This window comes from Haemaphysalis longicornis, unplaced genomic scaffold (assembly GCF_048455015.1).
Source record: "Haemaphysalis longicornis isolate Haplotype H1 unplaced genomic scaffold, Haemaphysalis longicornis Haplotype H1 scaffold_4, whole genome shotgun sequence".
Taxonomy (NCBI): Eukaryota; Metazoa; Arthropoda; class Arachnida; order Ixodida; family Ixodidae; genus Haemaphysalis; species Haemaphysalis longicornis.
In genome coordinates this window covers 182,337,543-182,359,627 of record NW_027526361.1, presented here as the reverse complement: position 1 = coordinate 182,359,627, position 22,085 = coordinate 182,337,543, and the positions used below count along the sequence as shown (strand labels likewise).

The 22,085-nt window shown below is 49.4% G+C and overlaps 1 pseudogene; it reads right to left on the bottom strand.

The window, feature by feature from the left end:
• LOC144180133 (uncharacterized) overlaps positions 1 to 17,498 on the bottom strand; it is a 45,871-nt pseudogene extending 28,373 nt beyond the window's left edge.
• Between the last annotated feature and the right edge of the window lie 4,587 nt (positions 17,499 to 22,085).

The window sequence follows — 22,085 nt, the reverse complement described above, 5'->3', positions numbered from 1 at the left end:
CGCCTGAAGCCCTCGTGCTTCTGTCATGGCTGTTCCCGTAAGCCGCGATTTTAAATACTGACCCTTCTCTGCCTTTGAGAGCTCTTTGTTGCCGTGCACTGGCTTTTGGAAACATATTCCCAAAATGCTCCCCATGCCGACAGCTCACCGTTGAAAGGTGCCAAGCGCAGCTTGGGCAGCTCCGGTGCTTGTTGTCGAGGCTGAGCAGGCAGCTGAGGCTGTGATGGTGTGACGTTGTTTGCGGTGTTTGTACTCACCTGCAGTGCCGCGATCTTCGCTTTGAGGAGGCCGATGGCTTGGTTTGCGCGATCTTCGTACTCGATTGTCTCCACATACTCTGCCTCGAAGGTGTCCTCTGAAAAGCCATCCTCGATTGCTTCGTTGATTTTCCGAAGTTCGCGTTGTTTACCTCCAATCGCTGCAAAATGGCACTTAATTCTTCCACACCTGCGTCTTGGAGCGCCGTTGTCGCCTCGTTGATGATGACCGTGTTTTGTCATCGTCGAGTGCGTCGTTGCAATTTCAGCTTCTCTATTGCCTTTGTCTATCCCTACTCTCGACCTTTGTTTACCTGAACTTCAGTCCTTTGTCCCGGGTTTTGGTACCATTATGTTGTCTGTTCCTCAAAAAATAGAATTACATAAAAACATTGAGGTCGACACGAGAGTAGGGGGTTAAATATAATGGAAAAACTGTATTACTTTCCCTCCTACAGAAACAACACGTCTTCTTTGGGCGAAGTCACAATGCAGAGTCCCCCCAAAACTTCTGTCCACGGGTGAGGGGGAAGCTCTCCCTCTCGGGCTGGGTCCGACCCCGCCGGCGCTCCGTGGTGCGTCTCGGGTTTCGGCTTTCTCGGACAGCCTGGCTGTCTGTCCTTCTTTTTCGTTGCCGTTGGTCTTGAGGCGATTTCTTAAAGTGGCTTCCCTCTCAAGTTGTGACTCATAGGTTCTACACCCCTTAATTTTTTGCATACAAACAACTCATGTTCATTGCACGTGTAATTGCTGATAAAGAAAAGGCCTAAATATTTTACTTTGTGTTCTAATGCAAGTGGCCTACATTTCGATGAGCTGCATTGTGATGTATGCAAATATATGGGCTCATCCAGAGAAACAGCTTTACGCGGGTTCCTGAAGAATTCCAATGTTGTTCTCTGCATATGTATGAAAATCGAATTGCAAAGGGGAAAGAATACAGCTCAGGCGCCCACAATGTAAAGGCGTGGACACAAAATGGCAAAACGTCAAAATTTCACGTGAAATCTGACGACACACCACAATGAATGGGGTAAACTAACAAATTCGGGCCATTAAAACAAAGTGACCATGGCGAAAACGGCTATGTGGGCGGAAATGAGAAGAAAAACGTGATGTTTAGTCCATGAAGTATGCCAATGAGATTGAGATAGAGTTATTCCGGAGGGAGTTCGCTGATGTTTTAAGCCCAAGTTTCTCTTTCAGGAAAAGGGCCAATGTCTCGAAAACATGTAAGAAAATAATCTTCGCCGGATGCGGTGTGTGCGTGCTGCGGAAGAAATAGAGAAAGAACCAAAAATACGCACATGCTATGCCAAAGTATCTTCCCTGTTTGAAATGAGGATGGTCAAAACATTCGAAAACTGTACACAAAAAGGGCAAGGAAAGTTTTACAAGATGAGATACCGACTAACAAAGAAATGTTGTATCCCCTGGACAACTGGACAAAGTGCTCTCTACCAACCACATTGTTTATTTCCTAGTCAGTGAAAAAATGATACATTCAAGGATGATCTGGCATCTTGAGAGCAGGAAAACTTTCCCTCAAGAAATGAATGGCTTCCGTCAAAACAGATCTTCGATAGATAACATTATCGCTTTAGTGTCTTCTATTGAAGAGTCACTCAATTCCGGCTGCACACCAACCGCCATTTTCCTGGACATCAAAGCTGCCTTCGACTCGGTCTTTCACGCAGCAATCCTTGCCACTCTTGAAGACCATGGTCTCGGAGGCAGAATATACTCATGGATAGCGGACTACCTTGATGGACGGCAGCTTTTTATGTCTACTCCAAGTGGCCCCACATCTTACTACGCTGTGGAAAAAGGTGTGCCACAAGGTGCTGTATTAAGTCCACTGCTATTCAACCTAGCCCTTATTTCACTCAAGAGAGTCCTGCCCCGTGGAGTGAAGATCACACTATATGCAGATGACATCTGTATCTGGTATGCCTCACGTTCTCGACGATCTACGCAGCAGCGCCTACAGAAAGCCCTCCATAACATATCTAGCTACCTCGCAGCCCGTGGCCTTAAGCTGTCCCCAGATAAGAGTGTAGCCATGGCCTTTACACGAAAAAAGATGGATTGTTATCCTCTGATTCTAGGCGGCCGCGCACTCTCATATGCACGAGTTCAGAGATTTCTGGGAATTCTAATAGATCGCAACTTGACCTGGTCACCCGAGGTTAAACGGTTACGGGTCTGCATTTCTTCGGCCACTCAGGTTTTGAAATGTCTTGCGGGTTCGCGCTGGGGCAGCGATTGTCATTCCATGGTCATGCTGCACAACGGCTATGGGGATGGTGCGCTGAGGTACAGCCTCCCAGTCCTACAACGTATATCAGACACAAGCAAGAAGAGGCTTGAGGCAGCAAGGAACAACAATTTACGCATCTGTCTTGGGCTTCCGAAGGGATCTTCGAGTGTCGGAACCCTTGCGGAGGCACGTTGCTTGCCTTTTGACGTGATTAGAAAACAGGAGACTCTCCGTGTGCACCTGAGGCATCGGCTTCACTTAAGCAATCACTTTTTAAGTCGCGTATCCTCAAGCTGCTCGAGCTCTGGATTCGCCCAAGCAATTGGCAGAATACCCCTGTTAATTCCAAACCAGCCGAAACAAATAATGCCTCGAAATTTCCCTCGTTGGAACGTTACTCCTTTACAGATTCAATGTCGCATCCCTGGAATTGGCCCCAAGAAGACAATGTCCCATACTGAAATACTACATATTGTGCTAGAATACATGTATAAAATGCATTCGGCTAGAACACACATATTTACGGATGGATCGTCATCCCCGCAAAGCTCTTCATCTGGAATGTACGTGCCACTTACGGGTGAAATGTTTTCATTTCGTCTAGAGTGACCAACATCATCTACAGCGGCTGAGCTATATGCCCTTAAAGAAGCGATTGTTTACGTCTTACGCCACCAGCCGCGTCAGTGGACTATCTTTACAGACTCCAAGGCAGCTCTGCAAATTCTGTCAAGGAGGAGCAGGTCTTCCCCTCACCATACCGCAGCCGCCGATATCTCCTACCTTCACCACCTCGCTTGCATTGCTGGACACACTATAAAATGGCAATGGATACCTGGCCACAGTGGTATTATTGGAAACCAAAAAGCCGATGAAGCGGCCCGTACGGGCCTTAACCACCGCAAATACCGCAAAGTGTACTTTACAAAAACAGACGCTTCCACCATGGCCCATCGCTTTGCAGTAAGTGAAAGAAACCGGCTATGGCGCAGCAACGAACCCAATAATGAAGTATGTTTGCACGCGATTGACCCTGATTTGACATCAAAACTTCCTAGAGAGCTCCGTCGTAGGCTGGAGACATTATATCATCGCCTACGACTGAACTCGGCCTACACCAACAGTTCCCTTTTTCGCCTCGGACTGATGAACAACCCGTACTGCGATAACTGTTCTTCCATAGAAACCGTCGAACATATCTTATTAGAATGTGTGGCCTACTTGGCACCAAGATCCCGTTTTTTTGATGATATTGAACGCCTAGATCAAGGGCCGGTAACTTTGAAGACCATCTTAGGACCATGGACTAGCCCATCGAAGCAGCGTCAGGCCCTAAAAAGTTTGTTTTCATATTTGGAGGACATTGGCCACATTTCAAAATTGTAATTCTGTAACACAATCTAAAAAATAGTCCGCCAAGCCCGCCAAACCACGCCAGGGTTTTTTTTTGTTTGTTTGCTTCTTCGTTTTTTTTTCTCTCTCTTTTTTTTTCTTTTCTGCCCACCTCTCTCTAGGGCCTGTTCTCCCTACATCCCCGAACCCTAGCAGAGAAGCATGTAGGTGATCACAAACGCCGGCAAAACTCTCTGCTTTTTCAATAAAGAGCCTTCTCTCTCTCTCTCTCTAGTCAGTGCGCACTTTTTCTTGCTGTTCTTTTTTCCACCTATCCGCCCGCTGTTTTCAAAACTTTGAAGTGTACCAATAACCCCTAATTTCAACTTGGTTGAAAAAGAAAACGTCCAGCTTTCAGGGGTTCTGGTTTAGAGTGAAGCTGAGGGAAACGCCAAGTTTCCGGAAGACATTAGAAAAAAGCGAAGTTGATTATTCGTGCATAAAAAGCAGGGGACAGGACGGTCAATGGCCTACACTACCACGGCTAGCATGAGAGCATAATCGAAAACCAAACGCGAATCCCAGTTTAAAAAGAAAAGGTGAGCAGTTGTAGAAAAGTATCTTGCAAAGGCGGGTTGGCTAATGCTGTCAACCCCCTTTTGAGGGGAAGCCTTTAGTAATTGCAGCGGAAGAGATGGAGTAACACAGGCTAGGAAAAACCAGTAAGCTCATCGACCGAGCGGCTACCTACCGTGTCGGTTCCTTTGCGCACTGTTCCCACACGTCGTCATAATCGTCCTACGCAACGGTTCTTACGACTCTCGATGCAACCTGTCACAGCTTGTATGCATTCTAAAAAGAACTATGATGCGGTTGCACGGCCGAATAGGTGACGAATTATGATTGCAAAGGAATGCTCAAAGGCTGGCACAGTGGTGGGGAAAAAAGGGAGCGATGGGAAGTTAAGGCCACAAGTTGTGCTTTACGGGCCCACCGAACTCCAACTTTGCGAGGGAGTGGGACGTGTTGGCAGCGTATTTTACTAAATCTTCGAAGAAATCTTGTTACCTTTTGTCACTAACAAGAAAACATTATAGATCAGATTTGGTACCGCTTTCCGACCGCTGGTGTAATTATTTACCCTTGCCTACAAATATTTTTACTTAGCGCGGAAAGGCAATATATGCAATTTGATGCGCGTAAATGCAGGAGGAAAGCTCTGGTTTTATTGCCCATTTGCATACTTGAAAAAATGGTGATATCAGCGGCTCTTCACACCGCTCTCATGTTATGACAGCACAGATATTTGCTTGACAGAAGACAGCAGCATACAGCTACGGAAACGGATCGAGACCGCAGACGTAGTTGTAGAGAGGCTGCACATCGGTGTATTTGTAGCCTGATGACCCACTATTGTGCTGCCTAAGGGAATATGTAAAGGTTAGCTCAGCGCATGCTAAAAAGTTTAACTAAGCACCAGCCTTGTAACCGTGAACCTGTTTAGCAAATCGTAATTTTTGTGTCCGCATTTGACAGTACCAAGAAAATGCCGAGCGCGAGCCGGTGAGCGAGGGCTTCGCGGCGACATCCCGGCAGTTAACAAAACAAGGAAATGCCTAGCGCTCGTGTGTGCGTGCATGGGGTGAACCGCCCAGCGTTCCGTGCGCATGTTAGTCGAGTCAAGCATACCCACTTTGAGAGGTAGCCCAAGATTATCAAAAAACCACTCTAGCGCGCGCCGTACTCGTGGCAACACTTGTTATGAACGAGAAAGACACGTCATAGCGTACACCTCTCAACGGTGCAGCCGAATGAGTATCACTTCCAAAAAATTAAAGCTGTTCCATTCAATGAGAAAGCAGTCGGAAGAGAAGAGAACTGATTCGCCGTAATGCGCTGTAGCACATTTATCCGCTGACTGCTACCACCCAATGCACTTCGAATTTCCCCCTTCGCAGGGCTCGCGTGCCCACTGCCTGATACTGCGCCAACTCAAGTTCTATTATCTTTGTGTTGGCTTTTCCTCCCGCACGTGCCGGCATTGCACAACCACTTTTTCTTTCACTTAATATTGTGAAAACCAACCAAGCGGGCGTTCCTAACTAAATGAACGTACGGACTGGCGATTAATTACACATATTTTGCCTCAAATGTACCTGTAGTTTTCCTTGCGCTAATCAACGGGCAGATATATGGCAAGCGTCAACGGGTCACGAGTTTCGAATGGTTTTACTATATAAATCGCTTTGCTTTCGAAGCCTCTGGTTTAGGCCCCGATGACGGAACTCCGTGTGGCTCTACGTGGACCCAGTGAGTGAATTTACGACGACGAGCCGAGTCCTAAAGTGCTCTGTACTTTAAAATAAATGAAGGTCACAATTATAGCAACAATTATGGATTGAAGGTCGTTGCGTTAGCGAAGAAGAAGCAAATCGACTGCAATCGTAAACTTAAACCATCGTGATAGTTGGGAAGATTGCGTAGAGCTTCGCTACCTTCAGGGCTTACGCGTTATCGTGATCTTCGTTCATTTGAAACTGAAAAAAATTTGCTGGGCTCACATCACCTTACGAGCCCTCGCCGCCAGGAAATGTGTGAAGAGGTGTTGAAGGTAGAGATTTTTCGTAAGTCTGCTGTAGGTCCCGCGTAAATCAAGGATAGGTGAAGGTTTGCAGACCCGGCAGCGGCTCTATCGTTGTGTCTGGGTACATTGAGGTGGTTGGCAGACCCACCGAGAAAGGTCGCAGTGGTCTCGGAGGGCCGGGTTCTGTCGCCGCTCAAGTTTAGCAGCTGATTAGTTTGCCGGAACCGCAGTATGTGAGCAGAAATGGCGCTCTGGGCCACCACAAGGGAAACAAAACTCCCCTATTTCATCAAATTTCACCCTGGGTGGAAATGGTTTTAATATACTTGTTAAATACCTGAGGAGATTTACCGGAACGGTTCCTAAGGTTGACTACGGGAAGCTATGAACCTTGTTTTCAGCAGAGCGTCGTGAGTGGCGCAAATGAAGAAGATGCATGTAGAAATAGTTCCAAAAAGCCACAGTGCTTGCCGAACGCGATGGGAAAAGTGCTAAAACGCTGCTGTTTAAATTCTCGTCGCACGTGTCTCGCTGATGGCGTTGTAGACGTTTGCCTTGTGAAAGCAATAAGTTTCCCTACAAAAACTACTGATGTGACAAGCTGAAGAAATTTCTAAGACTTTCGCGAGAATCCGGAATTTTTTTATGTTTTTGTTGAATGTAGGAAAACGTTTGCAGAAAAACCTGTGCTTACTTTCTGTTCACATCAGTCGATTGGACGACCGTGTCGGGCAGCTGTTGTGTTTCAGGCTGTTGAAAAATAAAATAATGCACATAGTTTCGATTTTTTCATTGCTAGATGAAACCCACAGTGTAAGTTTAAGATTGATATTGAAAACTACGCTAACCGAAAGAGCTAGCAATTTCACATTCTAAGAGAAGGTGAAGTTAGTTACTGTACAAAGAAGGGTCTGGAAAAGTGGAAAGGAAATGCCAATGTCCCTCAATGAATACCGCTTCGTTTTTGTAGGCTTTTGTGGTGCATGCACGTACTGATAATAACCTCGACGTTTGAGTGCGCTTGTAACCATGAAGGTTAGACGATGTTCATGTTCCGAAGTGTGTCTTACATCCCCAAGCTCTTATGTTGCAGGCTTGGTCATCACTACTATAGATAGAGCGTCCCCGGAAAACTCAGTGTTTTCGCCTACCTGTGCAATTTTTTTATGCCCCGGCCAAGAACTTTTCATCACCGAACCCAATGTATGCTCGCACGACACTTCTCACAGGACATAGGTATCTTTGCAAAAGTTCCCCTTAATACAACCTTAATATTTGGCAAAATAACCTTCGACTAAGCTAAGGAGTAATACATAAGAGAGAGAGAAGGTTCAACAAGACCCACTAATAAAACTACTCGGGCTATGGTTTAAAAGCACGCTAAAATCTACCAACACTGTATAAATGCTCCTGGAAGAGCACAGCGCAAAATAACTGGAATAATCATAACAACTAGAACTCTCAAACATTGCGCAGGTGGGCTTCACCACAACACTAAACAATGGCCCATTAACATGACGACATGTGTACATTTCGCGAATGACGAGACCTAGCATGCGGGTAAAGCAAAATATCGTATGCGCGATGTGAGAACAGCGCAAGGGGTGCTCCAGCGCTGCGGTAGTTCAGTACTGTTATGCAACCTAATCCAAGTGCAGCACGCAACCGCCAATGGGTGCGGAAACAATAGAGAAAGGTTGCGCCTTATTCTGATTTACATATCAGCGGTTTTCGCTAGTATTTGAAGAACGGTGGACAAGCGCGAGTTATGAGTCAAGAACCGCAAATTAGCGAACCCATGATGGGCAAAATTAAAACAAACAGTATTGTGTTCGTCTTGTCTTCGTCACCAATAGGTTCATTACCAGAAGGTGACCGTGAAACCTCGCATGCATTGTGCACTCTGTCGGTAGGTACCTTTAGGGTATTTGCATGTTGTCCATAAACGGTACTTACAGGCTTTGCGGTACCCGGTAGCAGGGAAACACGTTTTTTGTCGGGATCGTTGGCAGTGGATGAAGAAGCACCATCCAATTTAACTCCGGGAACAGATGTTGAGCGCCGGCTCCTCTCTCCGGACTTGGTCGCAAGTGCATCCTTCCCGGAGCTGCTGGACACAGACCTGCAGAACGGGCATTCCGGAAAATGACGGTTTCTTGCCCTGGGCATCACATTGCTTACCCAGAACGTCATTTCCTTGCGCGCCCTAAGATGTTCTTGGGGGCATTTAGTCCACCTATCAAAAATAGAGGCTTTGGCCGTAGCTGTCATTACAGCAGGTATATTGTACATTTCTAATCGTCTTCACCTTGTGAATATTCAGACTGCCACGGCGACATCGCCGGTTGTGTGGGGGTAATTGCTTGAACGCATTTGTTGGCAGTACTTGAAAAGTTTTGCTTTTATTGTATTCCTTGCCAGCAATGAGAGCTCAGGGCAGAATCTGCCGTCTTCTGCTCTTCTGTTTCACCTCGCCTTTTTTGATGCAGTCTTTGCAAACAAGGCATCTTTGCTGTCTTTCTTCCACCTAATCACTTCTGGGAGCTGGATTACGTAGATCTTACTCATTTTTTTGATAGACTTGTGTTTTTGTACATAATTAATTAGTTGCAGATAGTTGTTATTTTTGTGTTGCGGAAGCTACCAGATCTTCAGTAAATATCTTACTCACTCTTACGCTCTGTCCCTGCTCACTTCCCGAGCCAATTCTCTCTTCTATCTGGAAGATGGCATACCTCTTCACTGTCCGGGTGCAATCGCACAAGACGTTTTTTTGTCATGGCGGCAAACTTGTCACGTGCGTCCAAGAAGGGAAAAGGTACATCATTTACAATGGCGTTAAAATGACTGAAAAGGGCCGGGGGCCAACGCTGCTCGAAGCTGCTGAAGCTACGGAATATCGTATGGCAAGCTAGTTCAGAGGGAGGTGGAAGCAAATGGTCTATTTTTGGCGAGTTGGCATTTTGAAAACGTCATCTTTTAATAAAGTCAGGCGATGCCACACTATACCTGAAGTGTACATGCCATGGGCTCAAAAAGTTTGAATTTCCGTTCTCCGACGAAAAAGCGTGGAGTATGGCAACTCAAACAGTGCATATAGCCCATTGTGGATAACGCTTATGACCCTTTATACCGGGAGAGCATAAGAGAATTGATTACAACACAATTAGCAGTCAAACGAACCATCACTCGATTCTTAGTATTAAGTGGAAAAAAAAACAAATGCGGTTAACCGGGCGGAAACGTAACGCGTGACTGGTACTTTATGAATAAGGAAAACCGTGAAAGGAAAAAGTTAACGTTTGCAACATATAAGGGCATAGCTTACCTTTAACGCACCGAAATCACTGCATGCGGGCAATAAAATGTTTCTACACTTTCTCGCCTTTGGGTAAAGACTGTGTATACTGTGGAATAAAAACGCATGATAACTGTCACTCACTGTCAAAGACTTTATTCGGGCCGAAATGTAGAGACATTTCACAGTGAATACAACATCAAAGTCAGTGAAACGAGAGAAAGCCCATTTTTCTGAATCATTACCTACGTAGGTTGAAAATTCGGCACCCTCTTGGCACACACGTTGCTGACGGGTAGCGCAAAAAATGGAGGAATTTGATAAAGAAAATAGCTGGCTGCTCACAGAATAAAAACAAGGCAATGAATGCTTGAAATGACGGCACATTTCCTAAGAGAAGCGCAAAAATAAAATAAATAATGGGGATGCAAATGAAATTGCGTAAGTTTGGCCCTGGGTGTGATCCGAACCGTCACAACTGTAACACGAGATCGACCTCAGATGGATTGGCGCAACACAGCCTGATGATTAAAGCTTGACATTGTGAAGTGATTGCGGCCTTCGACTTAGAAACGTGTTAAGTGTCCCTGCACCTGAAGGAATAATTTCTGCATGTAAGTACAGAAGCAGCAAGTGGTAAATAAACTGACGCCTTCCCACTAACTGCAGTACCACAGATTATTGTCCCAGCCTCTGGGCCGTTGTAACGCACAATGGAAGGTGACGACTCCGGTGAAAGGCGAGAGCCAAACACAATGATGGTAAAAATAAAAAGAAGTCTTAACACTTGAAATGTGCAATCAAGGCCAGCAAGATGGTAACACCAGTGCCGACACCGGCTCATTCCTGTGGAATACATGAGCGTGCGTCCTCCCACGCGACACATGTTCTGAGGCATTGATTGGTGCAGTGTAGACGGACGACGGACTCGCCAAGCCCTCAATCAGCAGCATCTGTTAAAGAGGTCGCTTGGAGGTGAAGCAGAGCCGCAGCAGCAGGACATACTAAGGAGAACTATACCGGCAGGCACACCCAGAAACAAATGACATGAAATCACGCATAAAACAAGAGCGAAAGAGCGGAGTCGCCGGGAATGGAAGAACCAGGAGAGGCGACAGGGCAGAAGCTGATGCTGCTTCCGTGGTGGACTGCAAGGCGCCTACCTCCACAGCAGCTGTGAAAAATTGGCGATCGTATGGCGCTGCGCCACTCGATGGCGCGCACGTTTTACCCTCCACAAGGCGAATGAACGAAATAGAGGGGTATTATTACAAAAATTCAAGGCTGGGGGTTCGCATTCGGAGCAGTTCTCAGGGCTCTATATTTTCGAAACGCTAATAACCTTCTCGGGATTTTGCAATACAGGAATACAAGAGCCTCTAATGATCTATAATCCAGAACAATTACAGTTTATATACATAAAATATTTCGGTGTGCGAGTACGCAAAGTGCATGAAGCCGTGGATGACACACTATGAAACCTAGGCAGTGTTCATTGGACCACAACTGCTAGAAGCTAGATGGATGAAAGGACAGAAAAAAACGCCCTATTTATCCTACACGATGACTTGTATACTAAGGGCACCCCAATTTCTTTCAGGGTTAGTGCACTAAACGGTGAAATGTCGACTCTTTCAGAGGGTTTCCCACAATGCACTGCTTCATTTCCGAAGAAATGAACAGTCATACGTACACAGCCTAACAGAGATATTTTACGTTCGGCTACTTATATTTCTATTGCAAATCACTTCCTACTTTCTACTTTCTTTTGCAAATAAAACCTAAAATAAAACTTTCCAAATATTTCGATGACACCCCACGTTCACACTTTTATAGGCACTCCTCGAGGTCTGCTCATGAGCTCCACGCTTTCATTATAAGATTACATTTTAGGTCGCGAGATGACAAATACGCCCATAATTTGCCGACTTAGCTTTTTTTAATTACTCTAATAGGCAATTCGAAAACCTAATCCACATTTCTATCAAGATTTTTTTGTCCTACTCAACGACATCGCCAACTGTGTAAGTCTTGCCACCTCGGTGTATGTGAAGAGCGTAAAGGCTTCCGCAGAGACAACGTTTTAACAGAGCAAGTAAGGCTCAGTAATATTGTACGTTTGAAAAGCTCGAATACTTGGCATTTAACGCGCTGAAGGTTCAACTGGGCTATGGGGTGCGCCGTAGTGGAGGGCTCCAGAATAATTTCGACCACCTGGTGATGTGTGACCTGCATCGAACCCTCAACATACGAGCGTTTTCGCTGTTGGCCCGCGTCTAGAAAGTGGCCACTGGGGCAGAAAGTCAAACACGAGCCTTTTGACTCAGAAAAACAACGCCTTAGCCGCTGAGGCAGAGCGCGCAGTGCGCCTAACACTCCACGTTGGAACAAAACGCCTGCGCAGTTTACACTGATTATTACTTGCGCTAATGTTACGGCGTCATTCTGGAAGATAAGAAAGCGTCATTGCCTGTATACCTACAACGTCTGTAACTTAATTGGTGCTATACCGGGACAAAACACCTCGGGCCGCTTATGGCAGCCCGCCGAAGGCGAATTACTCACTTTCGCCGCTCAGTGGTTTCATGAGAGCGCCGTCCCTTGTTGCCACTGCTAGACTTGCCGCTGCCTTTGCTTTGTCGCTTCTCACCACGGGACGTCCCCGGCTCCTCAGATCCAGCTTGAGCAGTACGCTTTGTTACGTTCATGGCAACGTTCTTCTTCTTCTTCTCAGCACGCGGAAAGCACCGTTGTCGTTGTTCCTCCTGGCCCACACAAAAGGGCACATACCCACTGTGGGAAGATGGGTTTCGTTGGGATGCTGAAGGTGAAGCGACATTCTGATACTGACATTCCGCCAAACAATTGTAGCTGGTATTGACGTATCTATCTCAAGAATTACGCAATGGGTATATATAATGAGCCTCACCTATAGTACGCATTTCTTTAGCTGTTCCGTTTTTTATTATAAAAGTTTTATATAATGCTGCTGTAATGCTCCAAATTGCTTTGGGGTGTGGAGGTAGGTCAGTATATGTCAATTTCTGACGGCATGTACCGCTCGCACGCAGCGTGATGTACTTTGCGCGATATGCAAATATATACAAGCGAACAAAACAAGCAAACAAGTCAGTGAGGGCCAGATACTTCATGTAACACCTAGCGCTGTGTAATGGTTAACATTCAACATTGCCGAAATGTTATCGATCAGTTGTTACAATGGGCTGGCTCTCCTGCCTCTGCGGTCTAGCGGTTAGTGTCACGGCTTCTAACACTGATATCGTAGGTACAAGCCCGAACACGTTAATATTTTTGTCTTAGTTCCGAGATTTTGCATGAGGAAAAACATCTCCCGTAAATTAGTTCTATCCATTCTTTGGTAAGGGTATTTTAAACGTTTTATGTCAGTTAACGCACGTAAGGAAGTCACTCACCACGTTTATTCGAAGGCATGCACCGCAATGAAAAAAATACCCCTTCCCATTTATTCCAGAGCGGAATGTCGCGAACGCTACTGGTGCCTAGAAAATAGCGGATGCCTGACATGGAACATGGAGGAGGAGGTGGAGGAAAAACTTTATTGTGAGCCTGGTGATGTGGGAGTGGCTCCCCAGTTCAGGAGACCATGGGACGACCTTGCTGTCTCAGCCCTGGACACCAGGAGTTGCTGTGCATCCAAGCCGGCGCTGGTCGTCATGTACTCCCACAGCTCAGGAAGGGGAAGGGAAGTGGGTAAAGGAGGGAGGGCTGAATTCTGTGCGCGCCCCACGATCATGTGTATGAGGCTACACGGGTTTGGGCAGAATTTGTATGTGGCAGAGTATTGGGTGGGGTACATCCGATGTAGCCAAGTTGGGTGAGGAAAGGTATTTGTTTGAAGCCTCCGGAGTACTACTTTGTGGGCGCGCGATGTAGTCGTGCGGCTGACCCTACATTTATTTGCGGACGAGATTTTACGGCAGCAGGAGTCCGCGAATCAGGGAGTGCCCGTGGAATGCGGCCGAGCAGCGCAGAGGCCTGGGTGTTCTCTGGCGCGTGGCTCGTCATGCCTGCCGAGGCCACGCGCTGGTGACGCTGGCACAGTGGTCCATGGTGATGATAGTGGGCGCCTGCTGTCGATTACGAAGTGCCGCTACAGTGCTCCCCCCCTAGCGCGGAGCGCGACAAAAGAAAAGAACATCAACAAAAGGGAAGGTTATTGGGTGCGCTTACTGTCCCCAGCCTGGCACCCTCTACCACATCATATGGGAGTGCCAACGAACTCCAGACTTGCCCCCCCCTTTCCAACCCAACCTTCGAGCAGTGGAGGGCTTCCCTGGCCAGCCCGGACCCGGATATCCAGCTTAAGTTGGTGACCCGAGCACGGACGGCCAGCCGAAGTCAAGGCATCCCGGACTAGGGACGCCTTCCACGGGGCGACGCCCACACATCAGCCTCTGCTGGAGAAATAAAAATTTTTTTTTTCTCTCTCTCTCTCTCTCTCTCTCTCAACAAAAGGGCACATACCCACTGTGGGAAGATGGGTTTCGTTGGGATTCTGAAGGTGAAGCGACATTCTGATACTGACATTCCGCCAAAACATTGTAGCTGGTACTGACGTATCTATCTCAGAAATTACGCAATGGGTATATATAATGAGCCTTACCTATAGTACGCATTTCTTTAGCTGTTCCGCTTTTTATTATAAAAGTTGTATATAATGCTGCTGTAATGCTCCAACTAAGGGTGTATCCGCGGTCAGAGTTCCTTAAGTAGTCCATGTGAAAAGGGATCTTAGATCATACAGTCGTTCAGGTCAGTCGCGAAATAGCATCCGCTGACAGTCCAACTCGTCGTCATGAGGGCTTCCTGTGCACATTATAACCTCCGGTGGCCTGGGCTGGGAGTGGCGTGCCGGACGAGCTTGAGCATGAATCGTCTGTTCCGATGTCAGGCTGTCGCGGGTGTCCACAATGTAGGTGATGGGATGGGTCTGGAAAAGCGGGCGTAGTAAGTGTAGCGCCCCACGACGTGACTGTGCCCGTCTATTAGCAGCATGCCGGAGCTGTGCAAGTGGAAGTTCAGGGGATACAGCTGGGCGCAGGATGCATGAGTGTATGAGTGTGCTTGACGTGAAATCTGGAGGAGACGCCGAGGAGGTCCGCTGTATGCGCGTGGTGGGGATGTCACCAAAAGTAGGCGACGACTCGGGCAGAACCGATGACGGGTCCATCGCAGGCACCATGGGCGCGGGCGTAGTCGCAGCAAATGGTTAACTCGGCATTTCGCCCTAGTAGAAGGCGGTCGTCATCGATAGCAGGCACCCACTATCATCACCATGGACCGCTGTGCCAGCGTCACCAGCGCGTGGCCTCGACAGGCACGACGAGCCACGCGCCAGAGAACACCCAGGCCTCTGCGCTGCTCGGCCGCATTGCACGGGCACTCCCCGACTCCGGGACTCCTGCTGCTGTCAAATCCCGTCCGCAAATAAATGTAGGGTCAGCCGCACGACTACATCGGCGCCCACATTAATTTGCGGACGAGATTTGACAGCAGCAGGAGGCCGCGAGTCAGGGAGTGCCCGTGGAATGCGGCGGAGCAGCGCAGAGGCCTGGGTGTTCTCTGGCGCGTGTCTCGTCGTGCATGTCGAGGCTACGCGCTGGTGACGCTGGCACAGCGGTCCATGGTGATGATAGTGGGCGCCTGCTGTCGATTACGAAGTGCCGCTACAACTTCTTAAGTTTTAGTAAGATGCGGGTGAGGAGGGGAAAAATGTTGTCTTGATGTACGAAAATGTTGGGTGATGTCTTGAAATGTGAGCAGGGGAACGAGACTTGGTGGTTCCTCAGAGGCCTGGGAGGAGAGTTCGCAGGCTTGTCTATGGGCAACATTATTACCCGTTAGTGAGGAGTGTCCCGGGGTCCACACAATGTCGATCTTCCTCGGGGGGGCGTGTTGAGTCAGGAGGTTCCACGTAGTTGAGGCTACGTAACCTGATAACAAGGGAGGCATTGCACGGTCAATCCTACGCTAAACTGTGCGCAGTGGCTGGGAGAATTGTTTATAGCGGAAGTGCGTGGCGCCTGCCCGGGGGCTCTTTTCTTCCAGAGACAGCTGCTCATGACTTCACCGCCCCCCTCCCCGCTCATCCCCCCCCCCCTTCCGCGAAGCACGCGATACCAACGGGACCCTGCTACGCTGGAGCCTCCTGCAAGAAACCCCGCGTTTTGGGGGGTTGTCTTCGGCACAGCTCTTGCTGAGCCGTGCGAGCCATGGTAGATTCACGCAGTTACTGACAAGAGCACCTGTGACCGCAGCTGACGGCAGCCGGCGCCAGCGGTAAACGCGCCGCCACCGATAATTCGGAAAGGACGAGTCGGTCTTTGAAGACCGTCCCTGGCTCCCGTATTCAATCGTCAGGGATTAACAGTTGTGAGCGGCGAACAAACCGCCGCGTTGTTAATCACTGCTTCAGCGTTCGTGCGTTGCCGGCCGCCGCAAGGGCGAAATGCTTGAGTGTCTGAGAATTTCTCTCTGCATGTTGACCCTGGGGCTAAGAGGAATTCATGAATCGGCCGTGCTCTCCGGACGGCCACTCCTAGTTGTTCGGAGCCAACGAGAGAGACGACCGACCCGTTCAGCAGCACGAATGGAACTGCCTTTATTCTAGAGGCGTCGGAGCACGCGCTCCACGTCAAGCGCTCTCGCGCGCTCGCTCGCGCGTGTCAGAGTGGCCAGCGGCCCCTACATCTCCCCTCTTAGACTATAACAAAGGGGTACACTCGAAACGCTATAAGTTCAGTCCTTGTAGGGGCCGGACCACTCGGCCAGATCTCGTGCGATAGCTGCCTGGAGACCGCGCCGAATCAGGAACAGAAACTGTCCCAGAAGTTGGCGAAGTTGGCGATCTTCCCGTACTCTCTTCCTCTTCGTGTCCCGTCCACTCTTCTCCCTCGTGTAACGTGGAGTCCTGCGTCGCGTTGGGCTGGAACCGTACCAAGTGGCGGCGGTTTCTTTGCACGACGCCCCTTGGTGTTTCGACCACGAATGAGCGACGCCTTTGAGCTGGGCTGAGGAGTGTCGCTGGGCAATTTAGATCCTTCACCCATACACGGTGATCTGCTGTTAAAGGTGGCAACGGACTAGCGCGGTGTCGAGAGTTGAACGCTTGGCTTGTTGGGCTTTATAGGCAGCATCCCTATTCTTGAACTCCCGATGACTTGGGGTATGTGGACTCACGCGTTCTGGAACACTCGGAAGCCGCGTCTGAAGACTTCGTCCCATCAGAAGCTGGGCTGGGGAAAATCCTGATGGTCCCGGTGTATCACGATAGGATAGGAGTGCCAGGTACGGGTCATCGCTTTTTTCCAGAAGGTACTTTACCGTCCGTACCATGCGTTCCGCCTCGCCATTGCTTTGCGGGTACCGCGGGCTGCTGGTTTCATGGCGAAAACCGTACGTTTGAGCAAACTTGGCAAACTCGTTTGATGAAAATTGGGGTCCATTGTCTGTCCGAACGACATTAGGGATCCCGTGCCGCGCGAAGCAACTCTTGACCGCGTTTATCACTGCTACGCTAGTCGTGGAAGTGAGGGACACTACTTCGGGAAACCGCGAGTAGTAATCTCCGACGACAAGGTGTTCACGGCTTTTACATTGGAATAGGTCGATCGCAAGATGTTGCCACGGACGATCCGGTGTCGCTGTAGGCATAACTGGTTCGGGGTTCACCACTCTGTTGGTTGCGCACTGTTCGCAGCTTGTAACCATGTGCTCAATGTGCATGGTCACCCAGGCCACCAGACACTTTCTCTTGCTCGTTCCTTGCACCGGCTAAGTCCTTTATGTCCATCAAGAAGGAGGGCCAGCAAATTGGCTCGCAACGCCCGAGGGATAACTAGGCGGCGGTCTAAAAGTATAATTCCATTGAAAGTGCTCAGCCTTGCCCTTTCCTTCCAAAATGGCACGAGGTGAATTGGAACCTTGCTCTTGTCTGGCCAGCCATTTTCTATGAAACCACTGACTGCGAGGCATTCCTCGTCGTGTAACTGGCCTTATCGAATCTCTTCACGGCGGCTTGCTACTGGTGCTGAGAGTCCTTTGTAGACATCCCTAATAAAGAGTTCAACAGCATTTAGTAATTTGGGGTGAGCGGTATAGCAGGGAGCTCTGGACAGCGTGTCTGCAGTTGCCAGCAACTTCCCCGGCACGTACTTTACTTGAACTTGGTAGCGCATCAACTTTATGCGCATGCGCTGAATCTTTGGTGGTAGCTGATCGAGGTCTTTATGTCCGAGAAGAGCTACAAGGGGTTGATGGTCAGACTCCACCGTGAAGAAGAGACCACGCACGTACTGGTCTAACCGCGTTATAGCCCATGTTATCGCCAGTGTCTCCTTCTCTGTCTGGCTGTAGCGGGCTTCTGTTGGAGTCAAAGATCTCGAAGCGAAGGCGGCAGTGCGTCGAGCCCCACAGGGTTTACTTTGGAGAAGCACGGTGCCCATACCATACGAACTTACATCCGCCGAGACCACGGTTGGAAACGACGGGTCATATAGAGCTATGCAACAGTCTGAGCTGAGCATCTCCTTGACCTTCTTAAATGCGGTATCTTGATCCACACCCCAGGTCCAGTGACTGTTTTTATTAAGTAAAACTCGGATAGGGCGCCGTCACGCTTGCGAGGTGCGGAAGGAAGCGACCAACATGATTGACCATACCGAGTAGCCTGCGTACTCCGCTGGTATCCGTTGGTGGCGGAAGACGTTGGATTGCCTTGACGTTTTCTGGGTCTGGTGACACTCCGTTCTCGTTGACGACAACCCCAAGGAAACGGAGAGACTTGACTCCGAACTCACATTTCTTCTTGTTGAGCGTGACCCCGGCCTCGTCTAGGCGTTTCATTGTGGCTTCAAGTCTTTTGTCGTGTTCCCGACGGTCTTTCCCGAATACAAAAATGTCGTCGATCATGTTGACAACTCCCGGAAGACCCTCCAGGATTTGAGACATCAGGCGCTGGAAGAATTCTGGAGCGGAAGCGATACCGAAAGGAAGGCGACGATAGCAATACCGACAAAAGGATGTGATGGAGGTAGTCAGCTCTTCACTTTCAGGGAAAAGCTTCACCTGATGGAATCCTGATGTGGCGTCTAGCTTGGAGAAGACGTGTGCTCCTTCAGCTGACCTAACACAGAGTCCACAGTTGGAAGAACGTAGCGTTCCCGTTGGACATACTGGTTTAGCTTGGTGAGGTCTACACAAATCCTGTAGCCACCTGTCGACTTTGGTACAACAACGAGATCGGCGCACCACGGCGTTGGTTTGTCTACCTTGCGGATGACGCCTTGACTCTCCATCTCGTCGAGTTGAGTTTTGAGGACTGGCAGTAATGGAATTGGAATCCTCCATGGGGAGCACAAAGCGAAGGGCTGTGCATCCAGTACAAGGCGGATCTTGTACGGTTCTGGAAGTACACCTAACCCTTGAAATATTCGAGGTTGCGGAGAGGCATTGTAGAAGATGTCGCGTCGACGAACTTCACGACACCCAGGTCTTCTATGGCGGGAAGACCAAGTAGCGGGGTGTTCTTACCTCGCATGACCTAAAGTCGTTGAGTGATCGACTTGTCTTTCCAGTTGAGGGTCGCGGAAAACGTCCCGAGCACTGGCAGACGCTGGTTGCTCGGACCGGTGAGCTCCGCTTCTGCTCGACCAAGAACTTTGGGAACGGCAGGAAAAGTTGAAGGGACAACTGTCACTTCGGCGCGAGAGTCTATTTTGAATTTGGCGGGTATGCCATTCACGCGCACGTCAGCGTACCTTGCACAGCGCGTGCCGACCGCGTGGAGTTTCACCGAGCCTAGCTTGGCTTTTCTTTTCTTTGCTCGGCCGACATCGGCGAAGTGACCCTGCCTCTTGCAGTAGTTGCACGTGGCCCGCCGCGCCGGGCACGTTTCTCGAGGGTGAGGCTGGCGACCGCAGCATTCGCAGCTCCCAGAAAGCCGGCGTCCCTCGTGCTGAGCGAGTGAGGAGGAGGGTGTCGAGCGGCTATGATTGCCCTTCTTAGCTGCGTCGACATTCAGGTTTTCTGGCGTGCTAAGTGACCGCGCAGCGCGTTCCTTTTGGGCGTCCTCGTGCAAGCGAGCCTGATATAGCGCCTCTTCTGCTGTCAGCTTCGTGCTGCGGCAAAGCTTGTCTGAAAGCTGTTCGTCTAACAGGCCAACAACAAATCTGTCTCGAACCAAGCGGCTTTCCACCTCTGAGTTGCTGTAGCTGCACCGCTTGACCAGGTTCTGAAGCTTCGCGTAGAAAGCATCTATGGACTCACCAGGCTGCTGCGTTCGGCGGTGGAGGCGTCTACTCTCGTAGATCTCGTTGACGGGATGAACGAAATGACGGGTCAATGTCTGCTTGACTGTGGCAAATTGCTGTGACTCCGGTAACGATAGTCCCAGCGAAGTAAGCAAGGTCCGCGTCTGCGGTCCCATGACGTAGAGTAACGTTCGAACCTTTCGTTCGTCGCCCGCAGAGTCGAGGCCAGACGCGAAGACATAATCTTCGAATATGGCGATCCACGTAGGCCATTCTCACGGATTTGTGAACGCAAATGGGGCCGGCGCTTGCAGTCCGGAGGCGCCGACACGGACGACGGGAACATCTGGGTCGCTAGGCATGGCTGAACACTTCTGACACCATGTTCGGAGCCCACGAGAGAGACGACCGACCCGTTCAGCAGCAAGAATGGAACTGTCTTTATTCCAGAGGCGTCGGAGTACGCGCTCCACGTCAGGCGCTCTCGCGCGCTCGCTCACGCGTGTCAGAGTGGCCAGCGGCCCCTGCACTAGTGAGTGGAGCAATGAGAATCAGGGAAGGGGGTATGTTCCCATCGATCTCAGCTTGCAGGAGAGCCAACCTATGGTCAACCTCAACCAGCTCGTCATATCCAGAGACTCCTTTACACTTTGGCTTTGCTTATGCCTCTGCCGGTGAGAGCGGCGGGGCCCGTTCGGTAGGTCGGCTGGGACAATCCTGTAGTGACAGACCGCGACCTCTAAGGAGGCTACATATTGTCTTCCGCCATTGCGTCCTGCTCCTCATCCTCAAAGCAACAAACCGGTTAGACGTATGAATTGCGCTGGGACGAGACTGGCTTTGCCACGCGCGTCGCCGAGGGCGAATAGCTTTGCATATAGTGCGGCATTTTTTGTCCGTGATTGTATGGTCATCTGTACGGCACAGACCACACCGAAACTAGATTTGTGGCGATGCAGCCTACAGAGTAGGTGGTGGTTCCGTTGCATCGGTAGCCAGTGGTTCTGGTGCAGGGAATGGACACGACTTGCTCATGTGCCCCTGACGACAGCATCGATAACAGTGCACCACTCCGGCTTTGTATGAACGTGCGCGAAATACGCACGTTTTGTATAGGAAACGGTCAGGTGACTCCAGCGCGCCTCGTAGAGTAACAAGGCACGTATGGCTGGAGCCCATGTGCCAGAGAAAGAACACCTGGTTGGTGGCGCACCGGATGCCAGACCGGAGGTCTTCAGGACTTTCCTCGGTGTCCATACCACAAACACTGGCTCAGAGCAGGAAAGATACGTCGTAGCGTACGCACCTCCAGGTGATGACTTATGATTATCACTTGTAAAAAATAAAGGAAGCTCACACTTATAAGAACCATGATGGAGTAAGTGTTGTTGAGGCAAGAGGAGTCACACAGGAGGATTCCGGCTCTTGGCTGACCGCAAGGTGGTCCAACGCTTTATTAAAGTGCTATTTTCAGGATGATGATGACTTGGGTTTTTGTAGCACATACCCCACATGGCAGAGTCAACATCCTGCCGCAGGCACAGTTTGCACGTCTGCCTCTAGAATGTTGAAGCACCAACCACACGATGACACTAGACCTGCTGCTGCTGACACTTTTCTCAGGTGCACTGCATCTGGATAAAAAGCTCGCCCTGCCAGCAGGAATGAGACTTTGGACACTAAGCAAGCACGTGTGGCTCTGTTGATACTCTTCGTAGTACCCAGAGGTCACTGAATTCTGCGTCCGCTCGAAATGGCTCACAACGGCTTGCAATTTTCCTTTCGATTGCTAGCGAAATTGCCAATAAACACGCAATATATCAGCACTCCTAACTTTTCTGTTATCAGTTCGTAATGTACATCCTTCTTTACGGTCGTAAAGGAGTGCCACCTCTTACGCTTCCACCAGTGCTGAAGTCGGTGTCTCAATCTCAGAAGCAGCAACCGTCGCCAGACTAATGTGCTGCAGAATCACACCGTGTGTCCAGCGTCTCTCGTGAACGAATACCGAAGGCGGGCTCGGACATCTTTCAACTGGTTAGCTGTTTTGGAATAATTCTTG